We start from the raw sequence: 21141 nt of genomic DNA, 5'->3' as shown, positions 1-21141 counted from the left end.
TGCTGTAGGACATGCACTCCATGCTGCAGGACACAGACTCCGTGCTGCAGGACATGCACTCAATGCTGCAGGACATGCACTCCATGCTGCAGGACTTGCACTCCATGCTGCAGGACTTGCACTCCATGCTGCAGGACTTGCACTCCATGCTGCAGGACACGGACTCCGTGCTGCAGGACTTGCACTCCATGCTGCAGGACACGGACTCCGTGCTGCAGGACATGCACTCCATGCTGCAGGACATGCACTCCATGCTGCAGGACATGCACTCCATGCTGCAGGACTTGCACTCCATGCTGCAGGACTTGCACTCCATGCTGCAGGACACGGACTCCGTGCTGCAGGACTTGCACTCCATGCTGCAGGACACGGACTCCGTGCTGCAGGACATGTACTCCATGCTGCAGGACATGCTCTCCATGCTGCAGGACACGGAATCCATGCTGTAGGACATGCACTCCATGCTGCAGGACACGGAATCCATGCTTCAGGACTTGCACTCCATGCTGTAGGACATGCTCTCCATGCTGCAGGACACGGAATCCATGCTGTAGGACATGCACTCCATGCTGCAGGACACGGAATCCATGCTGCAGGACTTGCACTCCATGCTGTAGGACATGCACTCCATGCTGCAGGACATGCTCTCCATGCTGCAGGACACGGAATCCATGCTGTAGGACATGCACTCCATGCTGCAGGACATGCTCTCCATGCTGCAGGACACGGAATCCATGCTGTAGGACATGCACTCCATGCTGCAGGACACGGAATCCATGCTGCAGGACTTGCACTCCATGCTGTAGGACATGCACTCCATGCTGCAGGACATGCACTCCATGCTGCAGGACTTGCACTCCATGCTGTAGGACATGCACTCCATGCTGCAGGACATGCACTCCATGCTGCAGGACTTGCACTCCATGCTGCAGGACACGGAATCCATGCTGTAGGACATGCACTCCATGCTGCAGGACTTGCACTCCATGCTGCAGGACACGGAATCCATGCTGTAGGACATGCACTCCATGCTGCAGGACTTGCACTCCATGCTGCAGGACACGGAATCCATGCTGTAGGACATGCACTCCATGCTGCAGGATATGCACTCCATGCTGCAGGACACGGAATCCATGCTGCAGGACACGGACTCCATGCTGCAGGACTTGCACTCCATGCTGTAGGACATGCACTCCATGCTGTAGGACATGCGCTCCATGCTGCAGGATATGCACTCCATGCTGCAGGACACGGACTCCATGCTGTAGGACACGGACTCCATGCTGCAGGACACGGACTCCATGCTGCAGGACTTGCACTCCATGCTGTAGGACATGCACTCCATGCTGCAGGACACGGAATCCATGCTGCAGGACATGCACTCCATGCTGCAGGACATGCACTCCATGCTGCAGGACACGGAATCCATGCTGCAGGACATGCACTCCATGCTGCAGGACATGCACTCCATGCTGCAGGACACGGAATCCATGCTGCAGGACATGCACTCCATGCTGCAGGACACGGAATCCATGCTGCAGGACATGCACTCCATGCTGCAGGACATGCACTCCATGCTGCAGGACTTGCACTCCATGCTGAAGGACATGCACCCCATGCTGTAGGACATGCACTCCATGCTGTAGGACATGCACTCCATGCTGCAGGACTTGCACTCCATGCTGTAGGACATGCACTCCATGCTGCAGGACTTGCACTCCATGCTGTAGGACATGCACTCCATGCTGCAGGACTTGCACTCCATGCTGCAGGACTTGCACTCCATGCTGCAGGACATGCTCTCCATGCTGTAGGACTTGCACTCCATGTTGCAGGACTTGCACTCCATGCTGCAGGACTTGCACTCCATGCTGAAGGACATGCACTCCATGCTGCAGGACGCCAACTCCATGCTGCAGGATACGGACTCCATGCTGCAGGACATGCACTCCATGATGGAGGACATACACTCCATGACGGAGGACATACACGCCATGGTGCAGGACATGCATTCCGTGTTGCAGGATATGTACTCCATGGTGCAGAACTTGCTGGGATATTTTAATGATATTTCTGATTGTGACTTCTGCATTGCACAGAGTGGGGAGATTCATGTCTGAAGTTGCACTGAAAAAACAATTGTGAATTATAACAGTTTCCCGCGAATTCAGCACTAAGAACTCTTTTGGGAGAATCGCCCCCTCATGTCTATTCTTTGCAACTTTGAGGTGCAGCTGCAGCATCACCTGCCCCGTCCCATCTGCATCAGCCTGCAGTGATACTGAACCTCAAGGTAAAGCTCATGAAAGCTGCCATAAGATCACGAGGGGTGAAACGTTCCCCGCTGCATCACCATTATACGACCCTGGACATTGGCAGCAAGCAAGCTGCCATCAGCCAGATAGGAGTCAGACATTCACAGAAGCTCAAAGAGGATCAATGCAGTGTACCCACTGCAATCATCAGCATCCTCCCTTGGGCAACTGCTGAATCCCCATGACAGGGGCCTTATCACCGAGGGTGTAAGCTGCCATCAGTTAAACAGGAGAGCAATGCTCATAGAAGCTACGTGAAAATAAGGGGATTTCTTTGTTGGATGTCCTCATCACCCTTCATGAATCTAGCAGCAGTGGGCATGTCCGAGTTCCTGTACCTCGTCTGGACATTGCCTTATTGCTGATAATTACCCCTCAAGGAGCTCCTTAGCCCCATCCCCTTTGATGGCCTCCTGATTGGAAGAAATGTGCCATTCCCTCATCTCCTCCATCAATTCCTAGCCCAGTTGCAGCACCAGGCAGGACACAACATTGGTATGGCATACCAGGGCAGTCATCGATTTTGGAAGGAAGTCAGTGCGCCAAGGGTTAAATCCTGAGCAGCAATCAGTGGCACTCACACACATGTGCATGACACTGTATGGCATCCTGAACTCACATCTTAGGCATTGGCATTGTCCCAAACCTCACCCCAAAGGCTTGCGCCCAACTTGGTCTATGGTGGGGAGCATGGGGTGAGGGGCACTTATCAATATGCACGTCAGCACCTAGCCAAGTATTAGGAGCACTCTCCTTAGTGTGCCATTGCCAACTTTGTAAGGGCATATAGTTTCTTGCCCAGTCACCCATAGGCACAGGCATACCATGACAGTCAGCAATTTTGGAAGTCAGTGCACCAAGGGTTAAATGCTGAGCAGCAATCAGTGGCACTCATACACATAAGTAGTGCTTGACTGGGTGTAATTGCATGGCTAGTTAGACTCCAAGCATGTCAATTGAGTTAAACTGAGCAATCTCAGCTACAGTGCGATAATGATCACTGTCTTTCCAGTAGCCTTGCCCTTATCAACATTCCACTTCCCAAAGTCCCCTACCCTCCATATTTGAATAGAACTGTCAATCCAGTGTTAACCACTGCAATGCCCAGATTCCTTTCTTCTGCAAAGCCTTCCATGAAGCCCTTGGCCCAGCAGCAGAAGGCATCCTCGGGAATGGTGCTTCTCACGCTTGACAATCTTCGAGACTGGTCCCACTAAATCAATCCCCTGATAGCGTCCTAGTCAACCTTCCAGTAGCCCCCCCAAGTCAAAATCCCCAGTCTCACACAACTAGGCCTCCAGTCCCCTAGTGTCTTCCTCCCTGATCTCCCTCCACTAGGCTCCCAGTACCCTGGAGTCTTACCCCCCCCTTTACCCTGGAGTCAACCCCTTGGGGTCCCTCGAGTGTTACCCTGGTCTCCCTTGAATGAAACCCCAGTCACACTTGAGTCAACCCGCTTAATATGTGCAGCCATTTCATGAACGTTACGCTCACCTCAGAGGTGTCCTCACCAGGTGGACGTGTGTCGAAGCCAGTTGTGATCCCCACTGTGAAGACAGCACACCACCATGGATAGATATTTTGATGGCGGGGGTATGATTCTGGCATATGGCCTCAATAATGAGATGCAAATGTATTATAATGATGCTCTTGACATTGAATGGTGGGAAATGGAGTCTATCACTGATAGGGGAGGGGACCATTGTAGCAAACTGATGTAAAACCCGACTTTGGACTTCTTGCGATACTTCCCGCTCCCATTGCTGAAGCTATCTAATGCAAACGGGAGCAGAAAATCCCAGCCTATGACTCTAAGATTCTAAGTTTACAGGAAACTGTTTAGCCCATCATTTATAATGCAGTCCTTTGCTAGAGAAGTCCACAAATGTTAGGATTCCACCCCTCTCCCTCGCCTCAGAACCTGTAACTTCATTCATTATTTTAATTAAAAGATGTATTGTTGAGGTAAAACATTCCAAGCTCCAACAAGTCTCTTCTACCCTTCCTCCTCATTCCTTTCCTAGCGATTTTAAATTGATGTCTCCTCAACACCCCTCTCCAACGTGGAGGACATCATTTTCTTTCTATCCACCATTTCAATTGTTCATTAAGGAAAAGACAGTTTTAAAATCTCTTCTTAGTTTTCTCTGGTCCAATGGAACAGGGATTTTCAGAGTAACTTCACTGCAGTGTTAATGCAAGCCTACTTGTGATATTGTTATATTAACTTTTAAACTTTAAAATTTTTTAACATTTAAAAACTTTTTAATGCTTTTATAGCTTCAAATAGCTTCAAATTCCTCTTTCAATGTAATGCCTATTCTTGTGAATCTGCACTGTGCTGCTGCTGGCTATAATGTACTCCCTTTGAAAAGTCATGATAGATTTGTGTAAGTAATAATTCAGCCTCAGTTCTCCAATTGTAGCCTAACCATTGTCTTGCACAAATTTAATACTATTTTAATTAGTCATATTCAATAGCCCATTTATAAAACCCAGACAGAATGTTCTTTTGGCCGTTACATGCCTTTATCTATGTGCACTTGCATTCTCACGGAATTATTTATTTGACATTCATGTCTCTTTAGTCATCAATACGTTAAATTTTGTATGCTTTATTCCTTGCTTTTCCTCTCAAATGCAACCTCGGGCTGACCTCTGTGATGCACCACTTCCAACACTTCTTACAGCTTTCCAGTTTTGTCTTCTATTCGTCAACCTATTTAATTTAGTTGTTGCATATCTTTTCACCACATGAATGATTTTCCTTGTGGAAAATTTCCTGTGTAACACCTTATTGAATGCTTTCTGAAACTTCACATCCACTTCATCTATCGGATTCTTTTGCCACATTCTCAATAAACGCTATAAAATGTGACAGTGGTAAAATTGGACCATGTGGAGAAAGCTGTTTTTCAGGTGCGCTACAGCCTTCTAAGATCACAAAATGGTTGGAAATGGGACCTGTATTTTTGTTGGCAGAAGAGGACTGCGTTTTAGGCCCAAAGACCTTACTATTTCTGTCCTCAAATTGTATTGGTCTCTGGCCACAAATGAAACAGAATTAAGTAAGACTTGCATCTTCCATGAACTCAGGCCATGCCAAAGTGCCTTACCACCAGTGAAGGGTAGCTTTTAATACAGGCAATGGCTGGAGAACTGATAAGAGCCCCATGCCACTGCCTTTGAGGAAGGCCCACAGTATTTATGCTGATCAGGCACTTAAATAGCCAGCAGCGGGATTTCCTCAAGGTGAAGGAACTCAGGATGGTAATAGTGGCGGCCAATCAGAGATTGGTGGCCACCCACTGCAGACAGTGCCAATGGGAGCAGTGGCAACTGCTGGCAATGCATCAGAGATTGAGGGTCAAAGAGGTACCCAGGCTGTAAGTGGGTGAGGATTGGATGGAGATTTTGGTTGGGGGAGGGGTTAGTGGAAGAGGAGGGGGTGGTAGAGGGTTGGCAGCAGGGATAGCCATGTGACTTTCAGCAGCCCCTGCTTCCTGATGCCAGGTCTCTCAATCAAGCAGAGAGCCTGACAACAAATGAACCACCCCACCCCATCGCCCACCTGCAGGAAGTCCATAAACAAACCTGACGGGGTTTTACTATTCAGGTTTTCCACTGTGCGAGTCCCCCCTTTGAATACCAGCAACAGAGACCCTGGTGAGTGACTTCTCTTCGTGGCCTGCGTTTGGCACACATTGAGCTGAAGGTTGACATGGTGGAAGATGTCCAAAAACGGGAGGGAAATGCTCCCATTGTGTTGGATTCACCAAACATTCCCACCTTCCCAGTATTCTTAGGCATTGGGTTAACAGCAGGAATGGCTATCTGTCCAGCCCTGGTAGGTAACCAAATAAGCCTGACAGGACTTAACAAAAGGCATTTTCCTGATGTTGACTGGATTTTCAAGCTGGTATATAGGTGCCCATTGCTTCAGAAGGTGATCCATGGAACCTGCCTGCAGCAGGCCATGTGGACAATGGAGCTGGGGATACCATTCAATGTGAAAGGCCAAAGCTTGGCCACATCCATGGTCGTGTCCAGTGCTATGGGGGTGCTTTCCCCTTCATGCTCGACACCCCCATTCTTCAGTCACTCTTATTTATCCCATTTGTGACTTGTGATCAGGAATGGAGGTGCCCTTGTATCCCTCCACACACTTCAGCACCACCAACCTCTGACAGTGGGGCTGTGGGTCTTTCACAGCTAGACAGTTTCCTATTGACACCAGTGCTGCCCCCTTCCCCCATCCCCCCACCCCATCACCATCATCACCAGTGGATCAATTGGACAGAATTCCTGGGATATTTTGCCTCAGGATCCCTCCATCAGCATTGGTGCATTTCTGACCTGTATTTCACTTTGACTGTGGGTCTGGGACCCAGGGAAGCAAATTCTGCCCATTGGTTTTATTTTATCACATTTCCACCACTGAAGCAGTGTGATTGAAATTTTGGGCCCCATTTCCTGCTGAAGGTTTAAAGAGGGCTTTTGCAACACAGCAGGAGACTCAGGAACACTTTGTCAAGACTTCCCCAAGTTCAATCTGCTTGATCACAAGCCTTTCTGTGACCTTCACCTAATAAGAACAAGTGTTGTGCTCCCCTGCCTTATCTGATACCTTATGAGAGTTACCAGGAGAAAGGCAGTGTTTGGCCATTTGTATTGTGCTTTGTTTGAAGAGGAGATGGAAGGAGGACATTAGGCCAGGTAAAGCAGCACCAGGTTTTCCAGGAGAGAGAGACGGTAAGGAAAGGTAAGCTCCTTCCCGGAGAGCAGTGCCAAGGGGCAGTGCCCAGATCAGAATCTCACCTCCAGAGTGATGCACTCACCTGAATTCCTCTAGCATCTTCTACACCGAGTTGCCACATACTGGGAGATCTGTCATGTTTCGTGCATCCCAACGTGAATGGACAATCCAGTGGGGGTGAATTATCAAGTGTAAAAGCCTGATAGTGAGATTTAAATGTATTCAAATTGGATCCTGCGCTCAATGTTTGAATTCCCTTTGCCTAGTTAGCATGGGTGGGGGGTTGGGGAGGGTGGTGAAGGCAGGAAGTCTCACCAGCCTGAAACGTGTTTTGGGACTCCCATGGGATTTCTCATTCCTGCTACCGATCATGCCCCAGAGAATGGGAGCGGAAATTCTCCCTCCACCTTTGGTGGAAATGGGTGACTGAACCCACACCTGTCACTTCCTGAAAGTTGCATCTAATAGGTGCTTCAGTGATAAACCTGTTGGTGTTTTAGCAGCAGAAATTCTCCCACCTCACCCACTGCGAGAATCATAGCGAGACAGAAAATTTGGCAGACCATTTAGAGGTCAGTTGAGCTCAGGTGGGAATTTCCGCTCTTGGGGTACGCAGGGTGATAACGAACAGTAATAAGTAATTAGGACCGTAGTTTCATGCTGGAGCCAGACTTCCAAACAGGCATTTCTTATTGGTACAGCAACCATTTAGTACCTGTTTACACCCTTCCATCTAAATCCATCTGATTGAATGAGAGCCCCTGTCAACATTCGTCCCACTTATGTTTTATAAATTTAGTCTGCCAAGTGTGCAGCCGCCATTGAGTTGTGATTCTGCTCTTACACAGTAATCAGATCCTGTTTATGCTGAAGTAGTTTGCAACAAAACAGGAAATCAACATGACTAACTGCAGAAGCGGTAATAAATCAAATGCTGACCTTTCAGAAAAGCAGGTGAAAAGTCAATTGACAAACATGCGGTCTGCTGAGGGGAACTGCAAAGGAGGCAGTAATGTCAGGTCTTAAATGGAAATCTATCCAGAAGAAATATCTTTAAATCAATATCTCAGGCTCCGGCTATGAAGAAACTGCATTGCAACTTGACTGGATTAATCTTGTAATCAACTAAAGGTTAGCTATCATGACAAGTTTGTTTTAGTAATGTTCAAAGTAAATTTACTTAGATGAATTGTTGTCCCAATGTTAAATACATAAGTATAGGAGCAAGAATAGGCCATTGTTATGGACAGAACCAGAAGGGAACTGAAACCCTAGCACTCTATCCATTAAGGGTTATAATTAGTGTGTTTTTTTGAAAAAGATGTGTTTTATAGTGCCCTCAAGTGTATGCGGTTAATTTAATTAAAAGCAGTCAGCTTTTGTGGGTTTAAATAAAGAGGATTATTTATTCATGCATTTACCCTGAAAGTCTAAATACTATGGTACTCGTGTACACACACATGCACGCACATAAACACGCATGCACATACATGAGAGAGATACAGCTCAAGAGAATAGCACACTACAAGTTACAAACGAAAGAATAATTCATTGTTCAGATGTTTGGTCACCGTATGAAGACAGTCGATGCATTGAAGGCGGCGTTTTCACTTCAAAAGGATAGTTTATATAAGTTTAATAGCTGGAATTGTATATCAGGATCATTGCAGGATTTCCTTAAAGGGATGGATGTTTAGCTGATCGCAAAGTTAGTGACTTATAGTTTCACTTGCCAGAAGGTCAAGTTTCTTTACAGGTGGACTTGAAATAGGAATTGGTTCAGGAGGCTTTTATGATATAGCAGTCTCCAAGTCAAAAAGGGAATAAGTGTTATTGCCCTGTTCTGCAGCTAGAATTCTGCAGTGGGTGTTCTTTGCAGACTGCCCACGTTCTCTCTGGTTCTTGGGGCTTGTAATCTACAGGCCGTTTTGATCACATGATGGTAAGTTTCAGTGCGTTCCATTGTCCACATTATGGGTAGGAGCCAATGTGATTGATACACAGTGGAGGAATGAGTGATAACCCATCAACATACCAGCTGCCATGAGCTCACTAGAAGATCTTAATCGATATTCCATCCTCATGGCTCCGATCTGTTTGTTAGATATCTTCCACTGAGCTGTTGAGAATGATCTCTTTTCGTTGGAGAAACCCATTAACATTACACAACTTGCCAGAGGCAATTTCAGAGATGAGTTAATCTTTGCAAATATAAAAATCACCTGACTCTTGGCAGCCATCTTGGTAGACTGTTAAGCATCCATTTTTAAAAGAAATACAGTTCCAGAAATGTTTATGTTGAAAGCAGTCTACATTTAAAGCTATGAACAGGACATATCTTCGTTGGCCATGACATCCATATGGCCCTTTGAGTCTATACCACAAATCAATAAAATTGCGACGAATCTGTGGTAGAGTCACTTTCCCACCATATCCCTATATCCATTTATTTCTTAGTACCTAAAATCTATTAACCTGAGTTTTGAATGTACTCAATTGCTGGAATTTTACTGTCTCGCCCGCCCAAAGCTTGTAACATCCTGCCCGAGGCCATGGAGAATGGCATTCAGTGAGCATTGGGGCGGGCGTGCTGGTAAAATTCCAGCAAATGATTTTAAAAACAAAATCATTCATAGGGTGTGGGTGTTGTTGGCAAAGTCAGCATTTATTGTCCAATGCTAATTGCTCTGAACCCAGAGACTTACTAGGGTGGTTTAGAAGGCAGTTAAGAGTCAACCATACTGCTGAGCATCTGGAGTCACATGTAGGCCAGACTGGACCTACAATATTTTTTAAGTCAATCTGGTAGTTATATGGTTACCATTATAGTTACTAGTTATAGCAACAACAACAATGTTTATACAGTTCATTTAACGTTAAAATAAAATTCCAAGGCTCATCACAAGAGCATTATGTTATATCCCAGTATATTATGAACTTTCAGTCAAAATGTTTAAACTGGACACAAACAGACAACTAAAAATGGCTGCTGTTAATCATGTGACCTTTGGCATTTGAGCTTCAGACAGTCCTCAGTCTAAAGTGAATACTTAATCAAACATGGACATTCACAGTCATCCAGAGCATTCACACATTCTTTTGTTGAAGGATGGGTCAACTCCAAAAGAGTTGAAATTCAGCCTGTTACATGCTGCACAAAAGTGGATATTGAAACATAATGAGGGGAATTTTCCCATCCTGCCCGCCACGAGAATCGAAGCGGGTGGGGGGGGGAACCAGGCAAAGGTCCATTGAGATCAGAAGGGATTTTACGGTTTTGGGGTGAGAGTGACCCGAAAATCCCGTCCAATGAGTGGAATTTTCCATGCAACCCACCGAATGTTACAGCATTGGCCGGCAGCATGATCTTTTGGTCCCTCAGTTGTCAATGGGGTTTTCCGTTGAATGCACTCCTCCCCGTTGGGAATCCCACAGGAGAGGTGTGCGTCAGCAGGGCTGGATGATCCCACCAGCATGAACAGCTCGAAAATTCCAGCTGGTGTGAATGGATCCTATGGACCCTCCACTGTATTATGAGAATTTCCCTCGCGTAAACGAGACTGGGTGAATCTGAAATTTTCAAACGACAATAGTTGATTGGAAATAACATGCACATCATCCTTTGTTGAGGGAACCATTTTGTTGATTTTAAAACTAGCAAGAAGTTTTTGCAGAGAATTCCAACAAAGGCCATCAAATTAGCTGCAAGTCAGCAAGCAGCCCTGCCTCCATGACGTTGCCCTCCCCCCACACCCTGTAATGCCCATCTGGCAGTACCAGAGTTCCAATTGACATGCCAGGTTGACATCAGTAGACAGGCACTGCCCAGCCATATCCCCAATCATCCAGGAGCTCCAATGTTATCTGCGAACCACTCCCCCACACCCCTCCCCAGCCTGCAGTGTGGCCAGCATGCCTGGCCTCTGTTCTCTCTGGAGACCAGTAGTGCTTTGTGCCAGGCTCCTGCTGTACTCAAGGGCTGGAAGATCCCAGGAGCAGGGACGATCCTGCCTCAAATGGATTCTTAATGGGCAGAAACCAGAGCAGTGGCTGGGACAATTCTAACAAGGTTTCAAGCCAGCGCCAAGTGCTCTGGAGTATTCACCAGTCATTGCTTGGCCCTGCTCAGCTCTAATGCAATCAGCGCCGGGCACAACATGGCTGGAAAATCATAGCCAATGTCTCCCAAACTGTAGCACTTTCTCACAAACCTTAGCACTATTGCAGATATAGAAATATAGAAACTAGAAGCAACAGTAAGCCATTTGGCTCTTTGTGCCTGCTCCACCATTCATCTTGATCATGGCTGATCATCGAATTTAATATCCTGATCCCCCTCTTCCTCCCATATCCCTTGACAGAAACATCAAAACTGAAGGTAAAGTCATCACAGTCCACATGACCATCGGCTGCTCTCCTCTTTGAGGGTGAGGGCTGGCTGGTGGTGATTTAACATGAGGATCACCACACCTCACATGAGGACTTTATGAAGAACTTCAGCCAGTATGGAAACGTAACCCGTGCTGCAGGCATCACTGTGCAACATGAATCAGCCGTCCAGCCAACTGAGCTAAACTGAGCTCCTGTATCTTTCTGGCCTCTCATGACTTTTCAACTCTCAGTGACTTGACTGAATAGCAATCAGTTCTGGTTTCCAGTTTCCTCTGCTCCATTAACTCCAGACTTCTTGGAAATTTCTCTTCATTTCTCTAGTTTCCTTAACTAGCTGAACATTAGACTTCTGGCATCTGTTTTCTTAACCATTACTCCATTGCATGTCTTTTCTTTTCTACTAGCAAGAGATGGTCCCGCTTCAGCCTTCTGAATCTAACTGCTTCTAGCAGAGCTGTGAGAGCTGCCTTCTCTCTCATTACCTATCTCCAAATTAGATAAACTAAAACTTAAAAGTTTCTGCACCTCACAAGGCCCCAGTTGACAAGCAACCACAACTGTTATTTTAATCTTTTCACTGTAGCCCTCTTTAACCACAATAGAAACACAGTTGGAACAGAACCAACTCCCACACATACAAACACCTTTGTCCAGAATGAATAATTACAGATTTTACCCTTCTGGGCACAGAAACATTAAATTAAACCCATTTAAAATTATACCTTATTTCAAATGTTTATCAATGCAATTATAAATTCCTTAAAGCTACCATTATTTTCCTAACAGCAGTATATTACCATCATCTGTAGCTAATCGTTGTATGTGTAACAGTTTATTTGAGATGATTGGATGAAATGTTAAATTCCAGATAAAAATGTGACAATAAATAACTTCTGGTTTTAAATTCACAAAATGTGCTTGCTGTTGGTTTTACTTAATTTGGGCACTCACTCTGAGGTTAAGAAAATACTCAGTTCCCACACAGAAATATATTGATCATAGCAATGAAAGGAAAATGTTAAACTCTGTCTGTGTTTATTATAAAGAAATTGAGCCACATAAGATGATATTAAGGAGATTACTAAAAGCCTCATCAGGGTTTAAGGAGTGTTTCAAAGGAAGAAAGTGGTTATAAGGCAGAGAGGTATGGAAAGGAAATTCCAGAGATTAATGGGCTGACAACAAGCTCATTAACAGGTTTAATTGGTCATTTCACCTCAGAATCAGCCATTTTTTCTGGGTCCCAACTTATCACCCCCCAAACTCCCCCACAACATCCGCCCCCCCCCCCTTCATCGCCAAAACCATTTGCCATCAGAATAGTGTCGGTAATGTGGCATGCTAGGCTGCATCAGGAAATTATGCACTCACCCACCTCATTTCCTGCCCTTATTTAGCCAACAAAATCCTGCCCACGGCTTCCTTCCCTGAAGAGAACAGTGAGGAATGAAAGGATTGTGAAACCTTCTAGCTATTTTGCATTGATATATCTGGTCTTTGCATATTTTTATGCAAAATCTGTGCATTGAGGACTGTAGGTGCCGGTGAGATCCAAGCTAGGGAGCTTCTGTTTTGCTCAGTAAGAAGTCTCACAAAACCAGGTTAAACTCCAACAAGTTCATTTGGTATCACGAGCTTTCAGAGCACTGCTCCTTCATCTGGTGAGTGGAGAGTCGGGTTCACAAACACGGCATATATAGACAAAGGCACAGTTGCGAGATAAGGGTTGGAATGCCAGTATTAACAAATATTCAAGTCTCTACAGGTACAGACAATGCGAGTGGAGAGAGGGATAATCACAGATTAAAGAAGTGTGAATTGTCTCAAGCCAGGACAATTAGTGAGATTTTGCAAGTCCAGGCCAAATGGTGGGGGTTACATGTAGTGTGACATGATCCAGGTTGAGGCCGTCCTCATGCGCGCAAAACTTGGCTATCAGTTTCTGCTTGGTGATTTTGTGTTGTTGTGTGTCCTGAAGGCCTCCTTGGAGAATGTTTACCTGAAGATTGGAGGCTGAATGCCCTTAATCGACAGGCAAGGAACACTCCTGCCTGGTCATTGTTGCACAGTGTCCATTCATTCGTTGTCGTAGCATTTGCATGATCTCGCCGATGTACCATGCCTTGAGACATGCTTCCCTGCAGCATTTTGCTGACATTAAGCCATGGCATGACAACCTTTCCTGTTAAGTTACTTGAGGAATTTTTTATTGGAACTCACAAAACAATGTGGGCACACTGGAGCTTACAGAAGGTAGCAAACTTGCAACACTTTCTGTTTTGCTTTGACTTTGTTTTATCGATGCATTCCTCAGCTGTCCTTAAGAGAAGAAAGACTTGAATATTGCTGAAAAGAGAGACATGTTGCTGAAGCTTTTTGTCCTGCACTCATCAGGACACACACAAGAATGTCAAATTTCAAATAATCTCAACAATTTATGCTACAGGGAAAAGAGGGTTGATGGGTTGGCAAGTCAACGCTGATTGGCTAAGGTGTTGCCATGGAGAAAGCATTGGGGAACTATTGACATCCCCAAGCGTCCGAGTAATCCAAAGGAGGCGCAAGGCTTGAACATATTACTTTTGTTACAGAAACATGCCCCTGGGTATGGATGTATATCACTTCTAACAAACGTAAATAAGTCATGTTACATGTTTAATTGCTTACCTTAAATTGCTTCTTAGTGTAGCCATTAGCACACTCAGGGTTGTTTAGCAAGTGCTGCCAATCGCTTGCAAACCCAAAACAAATGTCTATTGTTAAATGTGATTCCGTGATCAGCAATATTAAGTTCTGCACTACTAAAAGAACAACTTTAATTTATATATCATCTCCCATGAACCCAGCACATTCCAAAGTGCTTTACAGCCAATTGAATTGTAGACATTGCTGTAGGACATTATATGGCACAAGTGTTGCCCCCTGATGAACACAGAGCCAAGCTGCACTTGGGCTAATATCACATTAATCCCTTGTGGTTGTTTGAGATAAGCCTGTGATATAAATGATGAGTGCTGTCAGCACCTTCATAGCTACAAGTAGGATCAGTACCTGATCAGTAGGATCAGATGATCATTAACTGCAGGTTCTGATAAATTAGGTGACAATACTACCACATTGCCCTCATCTTCTACACATCATCCCATTAAGGTCTTCAAATAACACATATTCCCTATACATTCTATGGGATAATTGGGGGGCGGGGGAAATACGTATTTTCTATTGGAGTACATCTTTTCTAAAAAGCCACACCCATATGTCATGTTGAGAAAGGAGTGAAGGTTGGGTGTGGTGTGAGGGAGAGGTGTGAGAGGTGCAGGTCATAAATCTGGTCAGCTCATCAGCGGGTACAGCTCTTCTAATTCAGAAGGTTGCAGGTTCATGCCCCTCTCCAGAGGCCTGGCTGTGATTTAGTCGAGTCTGTGCTCTGAAACTGTAGCTGCCCCGCACCAAAGCAGATCAGAGTAACCATTGAGAAAGCCTCCTTGGCACAGTGGTGGGCAGTCGGCAGTCACATGTGGCTTAGCTGGGTTCTAAGTGCGGTCTCATGAGACATTTGGGGCAGCACAGTGGCACAGTGGTTAGCACCGCAGCCTCACAGCGCCAGGGACGTGATTCGATTCCCGGCTTGGATCACTGTGCAGAGTCTGCACGTTCTCCTCGTGTCCACATGGGTTTCCTCCAGCTGTTCTGGTTTCCTCCCACAGTCTGAAGACATGCTGGTTAGGTGCATTGGACATGCTGAATTCTCCCTCAGTATGCCAGAGTGTGGAGACTAGGGGATTTTCACAGTAACTTCATTGCAATGTTAATCTAAGTTTAGTTGTGACACTAATAAATTTACTTTAAATCTCCCAGTGGTGTTACTCCATCAGAAGTAGTGAGGAATAAGTCCAGATCAATGTAGGCAGAATGACAAAAAAAAACACCAAAAAGTGGTTCCCAGCTGCAGAGTTTGTTACAGAAATTCTGAACTCTTCAAATACATACACTCCGACTGACTCAGCAAATACTGGCAATAACCGTGCTTCATAATTCTCAGTCTAAATTATTCTAAATGCCTTGTGTGTGTAAAACCATGAAATTTAGTGCTGCTCTGTCATTAATCCTCATTGCAATATATGTTAATTAACTTATAATAATATGTAAATTGGTTAAAGGCTAAATCTTGGCCAGGATAACCTTCCTGCTCTTTTGCAAATCATGCCATGGGATCTCTGACATCTCCCTGAAAAACCAGATGGAGCCTTGATTTATCATATCTAATCAACAGCTCATCCTGCAGTGCCACGCTCCTTTATTAATACTCAAAATGTTCCAAATGAGACTTAACTGCTAGATTGGAGAAGGCTTCCTCTTCTAATTGAACTGTTGGCATATAAGCATATAGTATCCAGAGGACTGTGCTGAATTCGTCATAACTGTTAGGCCTGTTTCAGGACAGATCAGTGGCCGTAGTATATCAATGTCCTGTATCTGTTGTATGATAAGGATGCGCATGTAATGTTGCTATTCAGCTGGTGTGGAGGGGCCCAGGGAGGGAGCAGGGCCCTCTTATAAGGCTACCTCTGGGCCTGGCCAAGGTGGCCATTAACATGTCCAGAAAGCGAATAGCCAAAGGAGTCATCTGACCCAACTATTTGCTCCTCCACTACATCTACATTTGTGCTAAGTGGCTTTTGGGAGAGAGGGTATGATGTCCACTGGCATGTGTCCGACCTTCCTCAACCAGTGGGTGGTCTCCATGGGAGCCTGGGTGCACCATTGCCTTGGGAATTAAATTTTGGTTAAATTTCCTTCAGATGTTAGCTACAATGCTCCACCTGGGGCTGTCACCCCTGCCATTTTTGTTTAATTTTGCTATTCCTGATTGCTTCGCTCCCATGATTACGTTCACGTCCGGGTGTCTCTGGCGAAGTAGCACACAGTGTCCACTCAAAGTCTCCCACGGCCAATGGTTACCGGAGGGACTGGGCCACATCATTGGTCCTGGCAAAGTTATTTTAATTTGATACATTTTCTTTGCAGTTTTTGTTTCAATTGCAGTACCCCTGGAAGGAGTTGGTAATTAGTTAATTCGGTCATTTGTTTTAGTTTACCCAAACTGTAAACAATGCCCTGTCTCAAAAATGGTAGCCTTCAGTGAGACCAAGAGCAGCTCCATTCACCCCACATTCAAGGGGATGATTTTTTTTAACGAACTTACTTTGTTGGTGTGGGTCCCATTGGTCTCCTTAAGAACCATTGGTTAGACCATGTATGGGGACTTGGTGGAATAACTGTAATTTTATTGGACTAGTAATTCAGACACCCAGGCTAAAATTCAATTAATTAATGAGAAAAGCCTGGAATTGAAAAATAGTCTCAATAAAAATGGCATTTTCATTAAAAAACCATCAAGTTAACTGGTATCCTTTAGGGAAGGAAATTTTCAAATTCAAAGTATTGAGGAACCAACAGAAGAGATTGGGATAAATTATTTCTGCTGGTTGGAGAGTCTACGACAAGTGGACAAATTTTCAATCATGTCTCACAACAGGTCCCGCCATGGAAGAGAGCAGAGAATCCTGTCCAGGATCGAGTATGAGTTGTTTGGAAATGAAGAGAGGTAGAGACATAATAGATTCTATGCTGTTGAAAAAGGGGAGGATGGTCAGATAGAACAACGGAGAAGATCAGGGATAGGTTAGAGGATGGGGGAGATTATAATTCAAAGTATCACATGACAAAGGACAAAGAGAGTGGTAACAGAGATGATGTTTTGAACTTGTTGAACTCAATGTTGAGAAGGCTGCTAAGTGCCTAAACAGAAGATGAGGGGCTTTCCTCACGCTTTCTTCAATTCTCTTCCTACAGCATTTTCCAAAGCAATTGCTGCAGGTGTAACAGGTGCCCTTTTATCTTCTCAATCCTCAGTGTTCAAGGCCCCAAACACTCCTTTCAGGTGAAGCAGCACTATCTATAATTATACTTCCTTCAATTCAGTAGACTGAATTCAATGCTCACAACGCAATCTCCTCTACACTGGGGAGATCAAACGCTCAGTCCATAAGCATGACCTACTGGTTGTTTGCTATTTTAGTTCGCCTCCTTGCTCCAGGTTCACATATCTGTCATCGGCCTGCTACAATGTTCCAGCAAAGCCCAGTGCAACCTTGACAAACAGCACCTCATCTACTGATTAGGCACATTAAAGCTTCTTGGACTCAATGCGTTCAACAATTTCACACAGTGACTCTTCTCCACTTTGATTTTTATTTACCAAGTTCCAATCTGGACCTTGTTTTCATGATTTTATTTTCAGACAGAGCTAGCCATTATCCTATCATTAATACTTACTCTGGGCTAATGCTTTGTTTTTTCACTTTAACAATTACCACTCCCTTTCCCTTTTGTTTTATGATACCCTTGTTATTTAATGTAATATTTGTACATGGGATGTGGGTGTCATTGGCTAGACCAGTCTTTGTTGCCTGACTTATTTATTTGTTACTTTATTTATTTATGACTTTATTATTATACGACTCTCACCAACTTTTACAGATGCACCATAGAAAGCATTCTCTCTGGTTGTATCACAGCTTGGTACAACTCCTGCCCTGCCCAACACTGCAAGAAATTACAAAAGGTCGTGAATGTGGCCCAATCCATCACGCAAACCAGCCTCCCATCTATCTACAATTCCCACTGCCTCGGCAAGGCAGCCGGCATAATTAAGGACCCCACACATCCCGAATATTCTGTTTTCCATCTTCTTCCGTTAGGAAAAATATACCAAAGTCTGAGGTCACGTACCCCAACCAACTCAAGAACAGCTTCTTCCCTGCTGCTGTCAGGCTTTTGAATGGACTTACCTTGCATTAAGTTGATCTTTCTCTACACCCTAGCTACGATAGCAACACTACATTCTACACTCTGTTGTTTCCTTCTCTATGAATGGTATGCTTTGTATAGCGCGCAAGAAACAATACTTTTCACTGTATGCTAATACATGTAACAATAATAAATCAAATATAATTTCCCTAGAGAACAAAGAACAACACAGCACGGGAAACAGGCCCTTCGGCCCAACGAGCCCGCGATGCCATCTTAACAATGTGTTTTTCCTACTCCACCCTTGACCCATGTCAAGAAGTGGCAGTGCACTGCTTTCTTGAATTGCTACAATACGTGTATTATAGGACCTACATTTACATAGAACATAGAACACTACAGCACAAACAGGCCCTTCGGCCCACAAGTTGCGCCGATCACATCATCACCTACCAACCTACAGACCTATCTATAACCCTCAATCTCATTAAACCCCATATACTCATCCAGAAGTCTTTTAAAAGACCCCAGCAAGTTCGCCTCCACCACCACTGACGGCAGCCGATTCCATTCACTCACCACCCTCTGAGTGAAAAACTTACCCCTAACATCACTTCTGAACCTCCCTCCCCGCACCTTAAATCTGTGTCCTCTCGTAGCGACCATTTCAAACCGGGGAAATAGCCTCTGAGAGTCCACCCTATCTATTCCTCTCAACATTTTGTAAACTTCTATCAGGTCGCCTCTCAAACTTCGTCTCTCCAGGGAAAAGAGTCCCAGCTCCCTCAACCTAACTTCATAAGGCATGCCTCCCAGTCCAGGCAACATCCTTGTAAATCTCCTCTGCACCCTTTCAATAGCTTCTACATCCTTCCTATAGTGAGGCGACCAGAACTGCGCACAATACTCCAAATGAGGCCTGACAAGGGTCTTATAAAGTTGCAGCATTACCTCCCGACTCCTAAACTCAATCCCTCGATTAATGAAGGCCAGTACACCATACGCCTTCTTGACCACCTCCTCCCCCTGCGAGGCCAATTTAAGAGTCCTGTGGACCCGGACCCCAAGATCCTTCTGCTCCTCAACACTACTCAGACTTCTGCCCTTGATAGTGTACTCGTTCATCCCGTTGGTTCTGCCAAAATGGACGACTACACATTTATCCGCGTTGAAGTCCATCTGCCACTTCTCCGCCCAGTCCTGCATCCTATCTATGTCCTGCTGCAACTTTTGCCATCCTTCCAGATCATCCACAACACCACCGACCTTCGTGTCATCAGCGAACTTACTTACCCATCCCTCCACTTCCTCATCCAGGTCATTTATGAAAATGACAAACAACAAGGGTCCCAGAACAGATCCTTGAGGCACTCCGCTGGTGACTGACCTTCTGCTAGAAAAGAAGCTCCAGGATTTTGACAGTGAAAAAATGGAGATATAGTTCCAGGTCAGGATGATGGGTGGCTTGGACGACTGGTAGAGATTATGGGTTTGAAAGTTTTTGAAGGAGGTTTGGCAAGTTGCTGCAGTGTACCTTGAGATAATACACACTGCTTCCACTGTATGTTTGGGGTGGACAGAATGAATGTTGAAGGTGATGGATGAGGTGCCAACTTTTTTCTGGATAGCATTGAATTTCTTGAGTGCTGCTGGAGTTGCACTCATCTAGGCAAGTGGAGAGCATTCCATCACACTCTTGACTTGTGTCTTGTAGATGGTGGACAGGCTTTGGGAAGTGGATTATTCTCCACAGAATTCTCAGCCTTTGACCTACTCGTGTAACCACAGAATTTACATGGCTAGTCTAGTTCAGTTTCTGGTCATTGGTAAACCACCCCTGTATATTGAGAGTGGGAATTTAGATGTGGTAATGCCATTGAACATCAAGGTGAAAGAATTAGATTCTCATTTTTTTGGAAATTGTCATTGCCTGACAATGTGTAGCACAAATTTTATTCACCACTTTTCAGCCCAGGACTGATAATTGTCCATGTCTTGCTGGACGTGGATACAGAATGAGTCAGTCTCTCTCTTTAGTCTCTCCTTCCCTCTGATCTCTCTGACCTTCCCTTTTATTCTACCTGGCACTCGGGTTCAGTTCCAGCCTTGGGTGACTTTCTGTGTGGAATTTGCACAATCCCCCCATGTCTACGTGGGTTTCCTTCAGGTGCTCTGGTTTCCTCCCACACTACAAAGATGTTGATTGGCCATGCTAAATTGCCCCTTGGTGTCGGGGGGGTTGGGGGGGGGGGGGGGGGGGCGGGGGGCGGTGGGGGGGGCGGGAGGTGGAGGTTAGCAGGATAAATATGTGGGGTTATGGGGAAGGCTCAATGGGCCAAACGGCCTCCTTCTGAACTGTAGGGATTCTATTGTATTTTCCTAAAATCCATGCTAACTATTCATTGTATCTTTGGATCAATCAGTTCATGGACAAACATTTGATGAAGAAACCTTTTCAAGACCCTCAAAAGAAAACATTCAGTGGAGACATCCTTGAAAAGCATTCCGATTGGTTTACAGAAAAAATACAACCTTTTACTCCAAGAACTTTGAAGAAAAGAGCAAAGTCGTTCCTTTCAAAGTACAGATATTACAACGCACCTAAAAAGATGCAAGACTATCCAAGTGTAACCAGGATGTGCAACCGGAGCAGCAGTGAAACTCACATTAAGAGGTACTTTTCATAGGCTTACAAAATAAGAAAAAAGTCCAGGGCGAAGATTTATTGATGACAACTATGATTTGTGCCATAATTCTGCTCAACAGAAAGTTAACCAGTACAAAAAATCTTACCCTGTTTGTAATTTTAATTTTTCTGATGGCTTCAGTTACCTCATCCTAATGCTTAGCTTCTATCTTTAGGCT

General features: G+C 45.1%; 1 long non-coding RNA gene across 1 annotated transcript in view; it reads left to right on the top strand.

The window, feature by feature from the left end:
- Nucleotides 1-20919, top strand: part of LOC145350603 (uncharacterized) — a 47716-nt gene extending 26797 nt beyond the window's left edge. The window contains exon 3 of the long non-coding RNA XR_013888231.1: nucleotides 20700-20919. This is a non-coding gene — a long non-coding RNA (uncharacterized LOC145350603). The remainder of the gene's footprint in view (nucleotides 1-20699) is intronic.
- The last annotated feature ends 222 nt before the right edge of the window (nucleotides 20920-21141 follow it).

The sequence above is a fragment of the Carcharhinus amblyrhynchos genome, chromosome 12 (assembly GCF_965287045.1).
Source record: "Carcharhinus amblyrhynchos chromosome 12, sCarAmb.v2.hapA, whole genome shotgun sequence".
Lineage (NCBI taxonomy): Eukaryota > Metazoa > Chordata > Chondrichthyes > Carcharhiniformes > Carcharhinidae > Carcharhinus > Carcharhinus amblyrhynchos.
The sequence above is the reverse complement of the archived record's forward strand: the minus strand, read 5'-3'. Positions and strand labels throughout refer to the sequence as shown.